This window comes from Pseudonaja textilis, chromosome 4 (genome assembly GCF_049901715.1).
Source record: "Pseudonaja textilis isolate UNSWEBS1 chromosome 4, rPseTex1.2, whole genome shotgun sequence".
Classification (NCBI taxonomy): Eukaryota; Metazoa; Chordata; class Lepidosauria; order Squamata; family Elapidae; genus Pseudonaja; species Pseudonaja textilis.
Genome location: NC_141993.1, coordinates 42,888,588 through 42,906,990, shown reverse-complemented (window position 1 = coordinate 42,906,990; position 18,403 = coordinate 42,888,588). Strand labels below are relative to the sequence as shown.

Sequence of the window (18,403 nt, the reverse complement as noted above, 5' to 3'; positions counted from 1 at the left end):
TATTTCCTAATCTACTGCGGAGCCACCGTTTACGATACCGCCGCAGCACTCGTAGCGCCGAGAGAATTGAAAAACGTTCCGTGGTCCGAGTTGCTTGAGATCCTCACTAACCACTACGCTCCCAGGCCTTCACAAATCGCTAGGAGGTTCACGTTCCGTATGAGGAAGCAATCAAGTAAGGAGACCATCAATCAATATATGGCCGCCTCAGAACAGCAGCCCTGCACTGCGGGTTTGGAACATACCTGGAGGACATGCTCCTCGATCAATTAGTTTGTGGGGTCAAGGATCTCAACCTACAGAGGCGACTGCTAGCTAAAAAGACCTCAACCTCGCGCAAGCGTAGAGGAGGCCTAGCAGCCGAGCTAGCAACGAACTCAGCCACCGAAATTCAGGGCCCAAGTGCCAAGCTAGCATCATTCCCAGTCCATTCCGAAGAGGTGGAAGCGGAGGAAACCCACAACGATGAGAACGATGTCCACCGCCTCACCAATGACAGACGGTCGCAGGTAGGGGCCAAACAAGAATACACCGGTCCACCCAAGCACATCACACTGTGCCTAGCCTGTGGGGATCACATCAAAGGGCCACCTGCAAGTTTAAAGGAGCCGTTTGCAACAACTGCCATAAGAGGGGCACATTGCGAGAGTCTGCCAAGCCCCCCAAGGCACTGCACACAGACCCCCGTCCTCGCACTCGGGACCACAGAGGCAAGTATTAAACTGTCGCACACACCGCCTTGCCAGGCGTACTTGCCACACTGTTAGTAAATTTCTCTCTCCGTTTCCCTAGAAGGTAAACCGTGCCACATGGAGGTTGACACAGGGTCAGCGCTCTCAATAATCTCGTGGAACACCCTCAAGAGACTCCACCCCAGCCTATCTACTACCCGGCTTCAGAGGTGCCAGTTCGGTCTGAAGGACTACCAGGGAAGGCCATTCCCGTGATCGGCAGAGGCAAGTTCTTTGTCAGTTTTAGAGCTTTTAAAGGCCACCTACCTCTAGTGGTAGTTAACGGCAATCTACCCACCTTATTGGGGCTCGATTGGTTTCCCCACCTCGGCCTAGGGTTAACAGGAGTCCATGCTGTCTCAACCTCAGACACTGACTCCTTATTCGCTGACTACGCAGATGTGTTCAGCGAGGAGCTGGGGTGTTATAATGGAACCCCCATCTTGTTCACCGTTGACCCCCAGGCAGTCCCAATCAGATTAAAACCACGTAGAGTTCCATTTGCTATTCGACCAAAACTAGACGCTGAATTGGATAAACTACTAAAACAAGGGGTCATTGAGCCAACAGATTTCGCCAAGTGGGAGACGCCCATTGTCACACCCCTCAAAAAAGATGGTAGCCTGAGAATTTGCTCGGACTACAAGACAACAATCAATAAATATTTACAAGTTAGCGCCTACCCGTGCCCGTCATTCAGCACTTATTGCACACATTCGAACCGGGCAGTATTTTTGCTAAATTGGACATGTCTCAAGCATATCAACAGTTCCTGTTGATAACCAAACAGCGGAACTTCAGACCATCGTCACTCACAGGGGTGCCTTCCGATGCAAGCGCCTCCAATTTGGCGTAAGTGTTGCCCGGGTATTTTTCAGTCCCTCATGGAGCGGATTTTACAGGGCCTCCCTGGTGTAGTACCCTACTTCGACGACATCTTGGTCTCGGCCAGGGACAGACCCCAACTCTTCCAGAGAGTGCGAGCAGTGTTAGAGAGGTTCAGACAGCATGGCCTCAAGTTAAAAAAAAGAAAAATGCGCCATTGCCACTAGACAGGTGGACTTTCTGGGTTATAAAATTGACGCCTCTGGCATTCACCCCCTGGAGTCCAAGGTTAGGGCGATCCACGAAGCTCCCACACCGACCTCCAAAACGGAGCTACAAGCTTTCTTGGGGCTCCTAAACTTTTATGCATCCTTCTTGCCCCATAAAGCCTCAGTAGCCGAACCCCTACACAGATTACTAGACAAAAAGTCACCGTGGCACTGGGGGCACAAAGAAGACCAGGCGTTTAACGCCGTCAAATCACTACTTACGCCAGAGGCAGTGCTCATCCATTCGACCCCAACCTTCCTTTAGTACTGGCAGCAGACGCATCCCCTTTTGGAATTGGGGCGGTCCTTAGTCACCGACTCGCCAATGGCGCCGAGGCCCCCATCGCTTTTTCTCCAGGACGCTCTCGGCCATGGAGCGAAATTACAGCCAAATAGACAAGGAAGCCCTAGCAGCTGTTGCAGCCGTGAAAAGGTTTCACGAATTCCTTTTGGCCACTTCTTGAACTGGTCACCGACCATAAGCCCTCCTGGGCCTACTGGCCAGCGACAAACAGACACCTCAAGTCCTCTCCCTAGGATGACAAGGTGGACACTTTTCCTAGCGGCCTACTCATACAAACTTATCCACCGCCCGGCAAAACTCTATCCCACGCTGACGCTCTCAGTCGCTGCCCCTTACCCGCTCCGGCTGAAGACCCAGCTCCTGTCAATGCCATTTTCGAAATCACCCAGTTGGACCTGCCCATCACCGCCCTTGACATCGCCGCCAAAACCAAGGCAGACCAAACGCCGCCCAGGTGCTCGACTGGGTGAGGAGGGGTGGCCGGGAGGCAACGTTGATAACAAATTCGCACCCTTTAAGACTCGCATGCAGGAGCTGTCCAGTTTGCAGGGTTGTCTACTGTGGGGCACTCGAGTGGTCATTCCGACCTCGCTGCGTACCCGAGTCCTGGAGGCGTTGCACGAGGACACCCGGCATTGTGAGAATGAAGGCATTAGCACGCAGCTACGTGTGGTGGCCGGGTCTAGACGAGGACATTGTCAATTGGGTAAGTTCCTGCAGCATTTGCCAGGAATCCCGTCCCTGCTCCCCCATCGCCACCCCTACCAGATGGGAGAGCGCCAGCGCCCTTGGTCTAGAATCCATATCGATCTGGCCGGCCCGTGCATGGAAAGATGTTCCTAGTGGTCGTGGACGCTTATTCCAAATGGATAGACGTGGCACAGCTATCCACGACCACCACACTAGCAATCACCAACATGTTAACGCGCCTGTTCGTTACACATGGACTACCCGACTCCTTGGTCTCCGATAATGGCCCACAGTTCGCATCAGTAGAATTCAGCCGTTTGCAACCAACCCAGGCATTCGCCACATTTTCACAGCCCCATTTCACCCTGCGAGTAATGGGTTGGCTGAAAGGGCCGTCAGGACCACCAAAGAGGCCCTCGCTAGGTTTGGCAGAGATGACTGGCACCACAAACTCTCACGGTTCCTGATGAGCCAGCACTCAACCCCTGTGCAGTCACCAATAAGTCCCCAGCGGAACTTCTGATGGGCCGGCGCCTGAGGACTGTATTAGATAGACTGCACCCACAATACTGCCCTGACTCTCCCTCGCTTCCACTTCGGGGTTAGACATTTTATGTTACAGGAGCCGATATTCGCTAGGAATTTCGCTGGAGACCCACTTTGGATTCCGGGCGAGGTCATCGCCGTCACCGGGCCGAGATCGTATAGAGTCAGGCTGGAGGATGGTCGCGTCTGGAGGAGACACATAGACCAGCTCAGAAGGCGCCTCAGCAACCTCACAAACAAGAATCCAGAGTCTCCAGTCGAAGAGGAACCGTCTCATCCGCCGTCCAGCCACACCGCACCCAGCGACCAGTCTGCGCCAGCGGTCGTTCCGGTCAGCCCAAACTCGGACAACAGCGCCCAGAGAGTTGACCAACCTGATCCAACCCACGAGAGCTCGACCCCAGTAACCAACCCGGTGGTTTCCGAGGATGCCCAGTCCAGAGAGAGTGTTGGCGACACTATGCCGGCTCAACCGTCACAGACTGATACCGAACAGACAGACAATGTTCCCGAGTTGCGCCGCTCCGGGCGCCAACACAAACCCCCCGTCTACCTCAAGGACTATGCGTGTTCGCATCTGGGGGGAAGGGGTGTTATGTCCTGAGGACTCAAGGAGTTCTCACTCAGGTCCACTCACTTTGTGTGGGCGATATTCCCCCATTCCCATTGGTTGGTTCTCCCCAGCAGCCAGCTATAAAAGCAGGCTGCGGGGTCCAACTGGTTGCTGATTGCTGCGAGCCAGTTCCAGGCTTGGCAAGCACGGTCAGCCCTTTATTTGTAAAATAAAGTACTGTTGCACTCATGCTCTGGTTCAGCCTCTCATTGCTCAAACTTAACAAATAGTACTAGTTTATTAACATGCAAGCTGGCTGATATGTGGGGATGGGTGAATCTATTCCTTGGAAACCTTCATCTTCCTCTAAAACTGCTCTATTTGAGAGGATACATACAGAATTCAATTTAATTTAATCTAATGGTACATAAGCACACCAACGTGCCTACCGTCCCTGTCCTATTGTTTCTTTTATATATTTTTTATTTTTCTTATATGTATCCATGTATTCATAACAATGTTTTTACTTATACCTATTATCTTGTAAGCAATTGACAAATATAAAAAAATAAGTGATGCTAGTAAAAGACAAGGAGGAAATGTTAAGATATTTCCCCCAAACAAGCCCCCATCCAGTGAAATTATAATAGAAATGGATTAGTTCTCAGTAATAATCCAGTACAAAACATGGTTATAAATGTTTCATAGTAATCAGAAGCTTTGATCAACAAGTGCCATGGTGAAGGTGAACCTCTTGCCAGAAACTTTGACCTCTATACTATCATTGAATACAATGGGGACACAGAAGCAACAATAGAGAGGTGCTGAATGAATATAGATTAAATATAAACATTGATGTCCAATAGAAGAAAAATATATTGCAGTGCTTGGTCATGTAGAATGAATTGAATGAGGATAAAATTGTGAAGGAAATATATAAAGTAAGAATGAATAGATTGAGAGTGTAGAGAAGGCCAATAAACCTATGTGGAACAAGGGGCAGGATTCTCAGAAAAGAGTATGATGAAACTTAGAAAACAAAACAATGTAGGCATTCTTTCTAATTCCAACAATACTAAAATGACAAAATTTCTTCCCACAGAAGAATCTTGATGAGAGTTCTCATAATTAAGTACATTTTAGTTACCCTCTCTTATTCCCCGCCTCCACTCCCCTGGACATCTATGAATATGCAGAGCAATGACAATAATGTAAATATAAATTTGATTTAGTTAAACATTATTTGGTTTTAGTCCCAGTATTCTATTTTTAACTTTTGTTCATCATTTCTTCTTTCCCAATGTTGCTTATTTCAAAAAAGAGTTATATGCTGAAACATATGATATATGAAAATAAAAAAAATACATTAAGGCAGGGGTTCTCAACCTTCCTAATGTCATGACCAGGGGTGGGATTCAAATTTCTTAACAACCGGTTCTGTGGGCGTGGCCTAATTTGTGGGTGTGTCTTTGTGGTCATGTGTCTTGGATGGGAGTGGCTTGTGATTGGGCGTGGCTATGTGGTCATGTGAGTGGGGTGGGCATGGCTACCTGGTCATGTGAGTGGGGGGGGCATGGCCATGTGACTAGCAACCCAAATTTAAGTGGTCCTCACTAAATGACCAGGTGCTTGCTTAGTAGCCAATTGCTTAGCAAGTGCTTTTTACCAGTTTCCAAGGCCTGAGGAGGCCCTGGCAAGGCCCAGGCAGGTGGCCATGTGGCTGGCAACCCAAATTTAAGTGGTACTCACTTAATGACCAGGTGCTCGCATAGTGGCCAATTGTTTAGCAAGTGCTTTTTGCCAGTTTCCAAAGCCTGGGGAGGCCTTGGCAAGGCCCAGGCAGGTGGCCATGTGGCTGGCAACCCAAATTTAAGTGGTCCTCACTAAATGACCAGGTGCTCGCTTAGTGGTCAATTGCTTAGCAAGTGCTTTTTGCCAGTTTCCAAGGCCTGAGGAGGCCCTGGCAAGGCCCAGGCAGGTGGCCATGTGGCTGGCAACCCAAATTTAAGTAGTCCTCACTTAATGACCAGGTGCTTGCTTAGTGGCCAATTGCTTAGCATGATATAAGGATTAATGCAAATTAGAAAGGAAAGACTGCAGAGATTGTACACAAGTGATTTGTACCAACCAACACACTATGTAACTGAAGATGGTTTATGTTTTATGTTTTTGTTTATATTTAAAAAAAATAAAACTCTTTTATTTAAAAAATGTCATTTGTTACATTGATGTTGCTATATATTGATTTAAGCAGAAACAGATAATGTATAACATCAATGTAACAAGAAGTTGCCTATCTCCCTTTCGGTAAGTTGCTTTTTTATATTTATGTATTTATTTTTTTACTATCTGTTTTGTTTTTATTAATCATAAAAACAAAGCATATACTAAAGAAATAAATAAACACATAAATAAAAATTATTTTACTATTCGTCTTGATGTTTCTCCTTTGCTTAAAGAAACATCAAGATGGATAGTAAAATAATTTTTATTTATGTGTTTATTTATTTCTTTAGTATATGCTTTATTTTTATGATTAATAAAAACAAAAACGGATAGTAAAAAAATTAATACATAAATATAAAAAAGCAACTTACCAAAAAAGTGGAGGAGGACGTAGGGGACCGGGCGAGCAGGAGCTTCTGATTTGCCTCCTTACTACCAATCGGTGGTGGGAAGGGAAGGCAGCAACCTTTGGTCTGCGGCGGGTGAGGCAGTGGCGCCGGGCCTGGGAGTTGGCTGGTGGTGGCAAGAGGGGGTAGGGAACCAGGCCAGCAGGAGCTGCTGCTTTGCCTCCTCACTACCAATCAGTGGTGGGAAGGCAAGACAGCAACGATGGAGGCTGCAGTCGAGGGAAGATGGGGGCAGGCGACCAAGATTGGCGATGGTAGGTAGAGGACTGGGATGGAAGATCTGCATCTTCGGAGGCCGGCGGCAGGGTAGGCAGTCTGGGTGGGCAAGGACAGCTAGTGGTAGCGGCAGGAGGCAGGCAGGGCAAGGCAGGCTGGCCAGCTGGGTGAGGACAGTTACCAGTGGTGGTGACCGGGCTTGCAACTTGGCCTCACTCAGCAGGCGGCAGAAGTCAGGCAGGGACAGACAGCTGCCTGGCTAGCCCGCTGGCTGGCTCAGCTGCTGCTGCTGTGAGCGATGGCACCATGTGGGTAAATTTTTGTAATTAGTGCACATGTGTTATAAGTAGGAGCAGGGCAGGGAGGGCGGGGAGAATGAGAAAGGGGTTTTTGTGCATGCACAGTAAAAAAACATTTTTTAAAAAACGGGTTTTTTGACTTTGGAATAGCGGATGGGGCGGGGGCCAGGCCAGAGAAGGGAGGGGTGTGGGGGAGAATGCGGAAGGGATTTTTGCGCATGCGCAATAAAAGAAACCCATTTTTTTATTTTGGAGAGGCAGATGGGATGGGGGCCAGGGCAGCGAAAGGAGGGGCGGGCGGAGGAGAATGCGGAAGGGATTTTCACATGTGCGCAGTAAAAGAAACCCATTTTTAAATAAAAATTGGGGTTTTTTACTTTGGTATGGCGGATGGGGCGGGGGCCAGGACAGCGAAGGGAGGGGCAGGCGGGAAAGAATGAGGAAGGGATTTTTGCACATGTGCAGTAAAAACTGGTTTTTGGCTCGTAGGGGTGGCGGAGAGGGGTGGGGCCAAGCAGGGGTCAGTTTTACCAGTCCTTAGAACTACTGGTGACGTTAACAATCAGTTCTATAGAACCGGTGCAAACCGGTAGAAACCCACCCCTGGTCATGACCCTTTAATACAGTTCCAACATAAAATTATTTTCGTTGCTACTTCATAACTATAATTTTGCTACTGTTATGAATTATAATGTTAATATCTGATTTGCAGTATGTATTTTCATTGTTACAAATTGAACATTAAAGCATAGTGATTAATCACAAAAATGAAATTTTGTCTTGAAGCATGGTGTAGCATGGGTAACAGTCTTAATATAACTGCTGGTATAAGGGCTATATGTTCCTCAATGGAGGCCATGGGAAGAGCCGCAGGGCTGTCTTTGTGGGGCCAATGGGGGCCCTTCAGTGGGGGGGCAAGCAGTGGGGCAGGGAGGGTAGATGGGGGCTAGGAAAGCAGGTCAGGAGACCTCAGGACTGGCCTGGGGCTTAAGCACAGTGGAGCCCAGAAGGAAAAGGAGGAAGGAGAGCCGTGGCAGCTGCAGGGTCCTCTGAAAGAGGGGGGGGGCTCGGTTCCTTATGGGTCAGAAACGAGAGGAGCCCCATAGTGGCTCCAACCTTGACTTCCTTGGGGGTACCTGTGGATGTCCCTGAGCCTGGGTGGAGAGTCTGGAGTGGATGGGAGTCAGGAGTGGGGTGTGGAGTGGCTAAAAAGGCAAGGCCGTTCTCAGGGTGCATTTTCTGAAGTCCCTTGCTTGGACCTTGGCCGGGATTGCCCTCTGGGCACCCAAAGATCACCTCGAAGCAAGGCTGAACAAGACCACCGAGACTCGGCCTTGGGCTGAAATGCTGAAACTGGCTATCCTCCTCACCTTGCCTTGCCTTGCAGGGCGGGAGCCACACGGGATGACCTCCCACCCAAATGCGGGAGGAAGGGACATCCTTTGGCAAGGCTCTCCCCTTCCTTTCCTGGACCCCCAGTCTATTTCCAGAGCAGCCCCATGGGTGTCAAAGCTGCTCTTGTGATTGGGGGAGAGGAAGTAGAGTGTTAGGGATTCGAACTTGGGATCCCTGGCATCCTATATTCCCTCAGCCACCATCTTGGAAAAAGGTAGGAGAAGTGACACTCCAGGTCCGAAGACGTCAGTCTTTTCCCTTGGCCTTGATTTCTCTTATTGCAAAGTTTTGTCCCCGAGTCAATCAACATCTTACCAAAAAGGCAAAGCGAAGATGCGCTTTGCCACCCAATTGGATAAACTCATGCATATATATAATTCCCTATTAGGAGAATGAGCGCATACATATTTTGAGAGTAGTGTTTGAATAATACACATACAGCACACAGATACACTGTACAGTAAATGTAGGTTTTTACTTCTAGGTTTTTACATCCAAAATAGGCAGTCCAAAGTCATTCACAAGTAAAATAAGTCAGTTTTCATCCAGGGATAATCCAAATATCAAATTCCAGTGTCAAAAACAGTTCAGTATCAGACTTACATTAAATCCAGTAATATCAGTCAATTAGAAGAAATGGAGCAATGGCAATACTTTCCAACAGAAGGAAATAGAGATACACTCAAACTCTCTTCTGAGACTCAGACTAAGACAAACCAGGTTTCTGGCTCCATCTTATGGCCATTTGAGAAACCACACCTAATTACAGTTTTGCATTTTCTTAAAGATTAAAATGTTTATCCTGGTTTAGATATTTCTAACCCAAATACCTGTTAGATGACTTATATTCCTAACAGCTGCATGGGAAAATCACCACTGATGGGAACAGAATCCTATTGCCTTTGATTTACTAGCTATGTTGCACCAAAGATATGCTCTAGAATCTAGACTCTTAGGCAACCCCTGTGAAAGGGTCGTTCGACCCCCAAAGGAATCACAACCCACAGGTTGAGAACCACTGTACTAATGAAAGTTGTTTCACAATTCTTAAATGAGTCAAGAACTTTAATCAGCAATAAATTCTCATATGGTATGCAAAAGAACAAAAAGCTCCAAGATGTCCTGGAAAAACAGGTCTTAGAATTAAGATAATCAGAGTTACATTAAGGAACCACCAAAGTGGTTGCAAGATATGAGATAATTAAGCAAAAAAAATGAGCACAGAGTATTTAGACTGAATTTGGCTAGGAAAATTGGCTTCATAGAATGGAATATTGTCTTTTGAACACCTGACATGAAACTGCTGATGATTGATAGATTTTTTTTTATTTAAATCAGGTTTTTAAAAGAAATTCCTACATTGACAAATCATATAAAAAGCATCCAAAAACAGAACTTCAGCAAACAGCATTCACATGGATGTCTTACAGTCATAGAAACATCTACTTGCAAGGGAACACTTGAACTTGCAAGTGATTTTGCTATAAAAAGATACACAGAAAGCACACCACAAACTGGATGTTTTTCTCAAAAGCCCCACCTCCAGTTCTTTAACCAGGAATTATAAATATTTCTTAAATATTTCTCTGCATCATTAAAAGAATGAAGTCAGTAATCCAATGAAACTTAAACCTATATTGTTCACTTCTATGATAAAGAGTTGATGACAGTTTCTTATTTCACCTCGCATTACCTTGGTCCCTTACAGAGTCAGCAGAATATTTCACAATTTAATTTCTTTTGAGTGGGAAGTACAGTTGTGGTTTTGATGTATTTTTGGATAAGACACCTCACGTGGACTCTTCATATATTCCAACTAACTCTGGCCAGATCCCAATGAATCTGATATGCTGATATATCCTAATACGGTGTTTGTAGAGATTATAGATAAAAAAATAAGTGTTAAAATTGCCCAATTAAACTACTTTAAATGGAACAAAGCCTTTCTCCATTTATACTATCTCTATCTGATTTTCATTACAACAGAACTGGTAAATAAATCAGTAACTATTTTTGTAAAAGAGTCTAATCTTCATGAATGAATAAATGAGCAACTGAGGAAGGGAAGTGGCTACTCAGTTCTGGAAAAGTGGGAAGAATGATAAAGAAGCTAAACATAATTCTGTCTTGATAATGTTCCGTGTAAGATAGGCCAGACAGAAACTCTATTCATGGATTTTTCCTGTTTCTTGATTTTACCTAACTCAAAAGTTGGCAATTCTTGGATACAGACTGAACTACATTTTCTCCTAAGTTATAGTTACATGGGACACACTATACTTAAATGACTTGGTTGGCATCTAATGCAAAATATAATGTAACTGATATATAATTTTCTGGACAGTGGTATTTCTAGACAATAAAGGCCCTTCATTTCCTAGAATATTAGTCATTTCTTTTTGTACTCATATTTTTTGTTAGCTTTTACTGTATAGATTGGAACATCACCTGAAAATTATGAGTGAAAATTCTCTGCAATATCTTATGACATATCATGGGAAAGCTATGTCTTAAGATAGCTATTTGTTAATAGCTATATATTCATGTAGGAGGATCAGATAAAAGAAAAACAAATCTCAGAAGAGCTACTCTTTTAATTTAGAACACTTGTCATTACAGTTGCAACCTCGGCATTACAAGGAGAAGGTGATATGAATTGTCTTCTCAGGAAACTGGTGAGTGACAATGGACAAAATATATGGGGCTTATCATGAAAGAGTATTTCTTTGTTTAGGCAAGAAAACCAAAAGTACACATATAGACTGGGTGAAGCCAGGCTCAATAGCAGTAATTGTGTGAGGGATCTTGGCATCTTAGTGGACAACCAGTTAAATATGACCCAGCAGTGTGTAGCAGCAGCCCCCAAAGCTAATGCATTCCTAAGTTGTATTCGCAGAGGGTTACAAGCGAGATCAAGTGAGGTACTAATACCACTCTATAAAGCTTTAGTAAGACCACACCTAGAGTACTGCATCCAGTTTTGGTCACCACATTATAAAAAAGATGTTGAAACTCTAGAAAAAGTACAGAGAAGAGCAACCAGGATGACTAGGGGACTGGAGATAAAACATACGAAGAACAGTTACAGAAACACGACATGGCTAGTCTAGTGAAGAGCTGGACCAGAGGACACATGATAGCAGTCTTCCAATATTTGAGAGGCTGCCACAGAGAGGAGGGGTCAAGCTATTTTCTAAAGTGCTTGTAGGCCAGACAAGGAATAATGGATAGAAACTGAACAAGGAGAGATTTAACCTAGAAATAAGGAGAAACTTTCTGACAGTGAGAACAATCAACCAATGGAACAGCTTGCCCTCGGAAGTTGTGGGAGCACCATCAGTTGAGACTTTCAAGAAGAGATTGGACTGCCATTTGTCAGAAATGGTGTAGGATCTCCCGCTTGGGCAGGGGGTTGGACTAGGTGACATACAAGTCACTTCCAACTCTGATTATCTATTATCTGTGTTATCAGTGACATATAATATAGACCTGGGATATAATTGTTATTATTGCCATTCTTTCTGTTTATCTATTCACATTCTTCAAAAAGTGTTATACTTTTTTATATGTAATTTTACTGAAGATCTTGATTACAATAGCACAAGCAAATGCAAACTAAACTCAATCAGAAGAAGGAATACAATTAATAAAAAGTGCAAAGTAAGAAAAAGAAATGTGTGTGTGTATGTGTGTGTGTGTGTGTGTGTCTTCTAATCTTCATCACAAGTATAAATGTACTGAATAGCTCTTTTTCCCATAGTCCATCCCTTATCAGGACACAAATCCATTAATCATTGACTTTTCTGTAAAAAGTCTGTAAAGAGTTATCAGAGGTTTATACAAACATGTCTTATTTTTATACTTGATCAGAAACCAACTTTATATTTCTTTTATTCTAACTTTATTTTTAATTCATTCAGATATTATTATTGGGCTCTCCTCAAATTTCTTTTCCCAATTCCAAAGGCTTCTTTGAGGCTTTAGCAAATCTCTTTGATTTTTTTCAAAGCTTTAACCAACTTCTTTAGTATATTCAGTGGAAATCTCCTTTATCCTGGTCTTGTTTGCTTGTTTTTTGCTTGTCATTTTTGTTTTCACTATAGATATCCTCTCTGTTTTATATTCCATACTTTTACCCAAATATGGACCACAGAGTCATAAAAAGTGAGATTTTTATTTCTGGTCCTAATATTTCTGCATCAAGCAAAATTTGTTTTATCTCTGTCATTCCTTCAATAAGATCTTTTGGACAAAATCAGTCCATGGAACAAGACAACACTGCTGACCTTCTAAGTACTAATTACTGCATCATCCTTTGAAAATCTCCTGTAATATTTTAAATGTTATAATGTTTTGTATTATTTTGTAAGACTCTGTATTAACCAAAAGCAAAAGCAAGCTTACACTTCCCCACTTTTCCTTTTCTGCCTGGAAACTTTAGTGTTTCTAATTTTTGAAATTATAGTGTCCGATAGCTGTTATGGCTTAAAATATGCAAACTAAAGTCTTAAGACTTGGTCCCCATGAAAATCTATTTTATAGAATTGTTTTTAAAATTGTATAGTAAAAGTCTGAATATTCCAAATTTGTCTGCAGCTTTGTTTATAATTTTCCTAGATCAAAATTTAGTGTCAGGCACAAAAGACCAGGTCCACAATGAAAGTTCAAATAAACTGATTAATTGCTAAAAGCCTCCCCACAGGGATTATTTCATCTAGTGGTTGCCAGTTCCCTAAGGTTAGATACGTGTCAATAGCACTCAGGAGGAGATTGGACTTGGTTATCTTGTGGCTGTATAGGGATTCTAGACTGATTCCCCTAGATTCAGTTGTCCCTTCTCCTGCATTTAGCATTTTGCCATTTATTTTCAGTTCTTTAAATTCTTACGTTTACGGTAAATTTTCTTTTGTACAAAGATGAAAGTAAGCTCATCATGACTTTTCAAACTTGTTCTGAATATTTCTAATATCCTTAAGATAGTTAAATAGATAATTTCTAAAAATGATTAGAAAATGATGTTAGAGAACAAGTTTGAGAAGTCACATCCTTTAAAAAGCTTTGCTACAATTGTGATTATAATGGATGATTCCCTCATTTCACAGTACTCAAACCCCCAGGAAGCCTCTGTCCAGTGGTGGGATTCAAATTTTTTTACTACTGGTTCTGTGGGCATGGCTTGGTGGGTATGGCAGGGGAAGGATACTGTAAAATCTCCAGTCAGAGGTGATATTTGCCGGTTCTCCAAACTACTAACAGTTTCCGCTACTGGTTCTCCAGAACTTGTCAGAACCTGCTGAATACCATCTCTGCTTCTATCCTGAGGTCTCATTGTGGAGACCAATTGTCTGGAGCACATGTGGGTAATTACATGTGGGTAACTCCCTTCCTTTCCTTTTTGGTAGAGGTTTTGAACAACTGGTAATTGTTCTTCAGAATTTGCCACAGTTCTTGTCTCTCTCCATTTGGGGAGACATCATTCAAAAAGATTTTTACAACCCAGTTTAGAATACTCTTTTCCTCTCCTGTTGTGGTTCATTAACAAATGTGGAATATACAGTATGCTGATGAGATGTACCAATCCAGCCATTGGGTGATAGCTGAATCCAGGGGACTTATCAATCATGTGAACCAATATATATATTCAATCAATCATGGTGAAATAAATTAGATAGGCATTTAACGATTTTTTAAAAATTTTTTTAAAAGCTGCAAAATGTTGCAATACCAATAGCAGGTAAACAAGGAACAAGTTCTACTCGTAGGTGGATGTGAGAACATAATGGTTCATGCATTATGCATCAGCTGTAGTTGCTTAAACATGTATTAAATAAATAAGAATTAGCTTGCCTAACCAACTACACAACAAAACCCAAAGCACATTATGCCTTAGTGCCACATCTGAACCAACATAATGTCTTAGCATTACTATGGCCTGTAATTCATTATTATAATAAACTAGCTTTCTACCATCATAATTATGACATAGAAATAAAGTAGGAGAGGAAGAAATAGACTGGTAGATATATGTGGTGCTTGTTCTATGTCTGAGTCATTATGTTGTTTGTATGTGTGATGTTATTATTGTTATTGTTGCTATTATTAACACTGCCACTGCCAAGGATAAAAAACAACTATGAATAGTTTTAAAAATTAAAATTAACAAAACAACATAATATAAAAAAGCACAATCTCTCCAAGGAAACAATGAGAGAAAAAGAAAAAAAAATATGGCATACTATATGTCAATTTAGAAGGGGCCCTGGAATATCCCAAACCCCAAGGCCTAAGGGAAAATCTACATTTTTTTTTTCACCATGCTTGAAGATGGACAAATGGGAGCCTAGCAAATTTCTGGGGAAGCTGTCCAAAAAGCAGGTTTTGATTAGGTGGAAGCCTTTGATGGTCTGTGATATCAAAGAAAAACTAGTGTGACATATACATGTGTATTTGGACCTGGACAAAGTTATTAAATCTGTCTTTCCCAGACAGTATCTTCTAAATGTATTGGATTTTAATTCCTAGAATCTCCTCCCAGTAAACCATTAGTTGACATTAATTGAAATCAGGCTAATTCATGGGATGTATTTTGGGGGGAAACCCAGTATATTAATAAATAATGATCCTTGCTTGTGGATGTTCTTTGAAGTATTTGGCAATGCTCTTGAAAAATATAGTGCTTGAAAATACTATATAGTGCTTCCAAATACAATGCATGATAGGAATCATCCTCTTTGAGAAATCTATGATTGCATAACTTTGTGTTTGCACAACATAATAATAGAAGAGGTAGCTCATTAAACTTACAGGTTTATGTTGCACTAAATTCCCTCTGAAATCAATTAGGAGTTAAGACATGCCACATTTGCTTTATTATTTCAAAACAACCTAAGTCTAACTAACATAACCTACAGTTTGCCTGAAATAAGATTTTGGTATTGAATAAACTGAAGTAAAAGTTAAGGAAGTTGGCTCTATTTTATTTATCTAAGTTTTAAGAGGGAGCAAGATTTTTTTTAAAAAGAACTAGAAAGTACAATATAGTGCCCATATAATTTACCATTTTTTTCACAGCAAAAGATTTTGAATATTTCAAAATATTTAAAAACCTCTCCATTTTGTCTCCCCTTTTCCTTTCTCTATTTGTTACAATAGTTATTGTGTAACACTGGTTCTTGCATTCACTTTAAGAAAGCATTATCCCAGGAACACACCCATAGATTTCCAAAAAAAGTACATCTTACATGTTATTGAATGGCTGTGCTATCAAATCAGCACACTGGAAATTACATACAAAAATAACTGATTTGGACTATGTTAATATCTACATGATGGGTGATCTTAATGGAATAATGACCAGTGGGACTATAAAACACAGAAAACAACAAAGAAAGTTAGAAAGATACTACCAAAACCATTCCTCAGAATAACAGAATTTAATTTAAAAGATGCATGGAGAGAGAGAAATGCGGAAAGTAAGCAATATACTTTTTATTCAAATAGACGCACATCCTGGTCTAGAATAGATATGATATGGATGTCAGCAGAATTATTGACTAATGTATGACAGATTGAAATAGAAACAAGCACTTGGGCAGATCATAATCCAGTATCAGTTATTTGGAAAGGATACAAGAGGAGATCCAGGTGGACTCTAAATAATATGATTCTGAAAGAAAAAGACTTTAAACAGAAAATAGAGAAATAACTTGTTTTCTTCTTCAAAGAAAATAGAAAAGAGGATACATCTTTACAGAATCTCTGGGACACGATGAAGGCTTACACAAGAGGCTTGATAATAGATTGTACTAGGAGAAGAAACAGAAAACAGAAAAAGACATTTAAGACATTAGAGGATGACTATAAAAGACTGGTAAAAGACTTACATAAGTCCCCACAAAAAAAGACATTAAAAATAAAATGGATATAATTAAACATAAAATGGGACTAATGGAAATAGAGCAATTAGCACAAAAATTTAAAAGTGTGAAACAGAATTACTTTGAAGATGCAAATAAACCAGGCAGATGGCTAGCTTTAAATTGAGAAAGGAAAGAGAAGCAAGAAGAATTAGCCAATTGATAAATAAAGAAAGACAGGTTTGTTATGGAAATGAGGCAAAGAAAAAAATTATACAAGATTACTATGGGAAACTATATTTTCAAGTGAATATTCAAGAAGAAAAAAATCAAGCAATATCTTCAGAAAGCGAATTTACCTCAGATACCCAAAAATATTGAAACAATGTTAGAAGGAAGTATAACAATGATGGAACTAACAGAAGCCTTAAAAAAACAGAATGCTGGGAGAGCTCCAGGTCCAGATGGGTTGCCAGTGGAATTCTATGAGACTTTTCAGGAAATATTGAATTTTCATCTTCTAGAAGTTATGAATGAAGTTATGTTAAAGAAAAGAATACCAAAAAAATGGTCAGAAGCGTACATTACACTTATATCGAAGGAAGGTACAGACCTGCAGCAAGTTAAAAATTATAGACCTATATCTTTATTGAACTCAGACTATAAAATCTTTGCTTCAATTTTGGCAGAAAGACTAAAAAGATACTTAAATAATTTTATTCATACTGATCAAAATGGATTTCTGCCAAAGAGACAAATTAAAGACAATGTGAGAATCATTTTGGATACTCTGGAATATTATGAAGCACACTATGAGAAGCAAATGGCCTTGATGTTTCTAGATGCTCAAAAAGTCTTTGACAATGTGAGTTGGCGATTTATTTTACTGCAACTGATACAAATGGGCTTTGGTAAGAAATTTATCCAAGCCATTGAAACAATATATCATGAACAAACTGCAAAGGTGATGGTGAATGGAGAATTAACAGAATCTATAGATATAAAGGGACAAGGCAAGGCTGTCCATTGTTGCCTCTGCTGTTTGTGTTAACATTGGAAGTGTTGAACAGGAATATCAGAGAAGAAAAAGAATAAAAGGAATGAAAATTAAAAAAGAGGAATATAAATTGCAAGCTTTTGCAGATGACCTGGAATTTATATTAGAAGACCCAATGGAAACAACACCCAAATTAATAGAAAAAACAGAATAATATGGGAAAGTAGCAGGCCTGAGAATAAATAAAGACAAAACAAAGATATTAACAAAGAATATGTTAACAAGACAAAAGAAAGAGTTGGAAGAAACTTTAAAAATACAGGTTATGAACAAGGTTAAATACTTAGGGATTTATATTACACCAAGATGCAGTACCCTAAAGGAAGATAACTATGTTAAACTTCAACAGCAGATTGCGACAGACTTGATGAAATGGGAAAAATTGCAGCTATCATTGATTGGGAGAATATCCACAATTAAGATGAATATACTGCCTAGAGTTTTATATTTATTCCAGACAATTCCTATTCAATTAGGGAAAGAGTTTTTTTGAAGATTTAAATAGAATTGTGTTGAAATATATTTGGCAGGGTAAAAAAGCAAGAATAAAATTAAAGCTGTTACAAGATGCAAGAATAAGAGGAGGGTTTTCCTTGTCCAATTGGGAGCTGTATCACCAGGTGACAAGTTTGATGTGGGTAAAGGAATGGATAACACTAAGGAACAGTAGATTATTGACTTTAGAAGTCCACGACTTGCTGCTGGGATGGCATGCCTTTCTCTGGTATAAGGAAACTAAAACACAGGGGTATTTTAGAAGACATTATATTCGCGAGGCATTGTTTTTGAGATGGGAGAAGATTAAAAGACAATATTACTTAAAAATTCCAACATGGATATCAACTATTGAAGCTTTTTCTTATCCAATAATATATAAAAAGGAACAAACAGTTAGATATGGGGAGTTATTGAATGAAAAGGGTGAACTTAAATCTATGCAAACGTTGCAAGAACAAGGTGTAAAAATGAATTGGTTTTCTTATTTGCAAATACAATCTAGGTTTGATAAAGACTCCAAGGCAGAAGGTG

The 18,403-nt window shown here is 41.1% G+C and overlaps 2 protein-coding genes and 1 long non-coding RNA gene across 3 annotated transcripts in view; 1 reads left to right on the top strand and 2 right to left on the bottom strand.

The window, feature by feature from the left end:
* Nucleotides 1-18,403, bottom strand: part of LOC148125803 (uncharacterized) — a 503,025-nt gene that overhangs the window by 100,082 nt on the left and 384,540 nt on the right. The window lies entirely within an intron of this gene.
* The window catches only part of LOC113439035 (guanylate cyclase 2G-like), a 56,610-nt gene that overhangs the window by 34,813 nt on the left and 3,394 nt on the right, over nucleotides 1-18,403 (bottom strand). The window lies entirely within an intron of this gene.
* The window catches only part of ACSL5 (acyl-CoA synthetase long chain family member 5), a 53,488-nt gene continuing 46,120 nt past the window's right edge, over nucleotides 11,036-18,403 (top strand). Inside the window, exon 1 of the mRNA XM_087932720.1 lies at nucleotides 11,036-11,136. The gene's annotated coding sequence lies outside the window, so the exon portion shown is untranslated. The remainder of the gene's footprint in view (nucleotides 11,137-18,403) is intronic.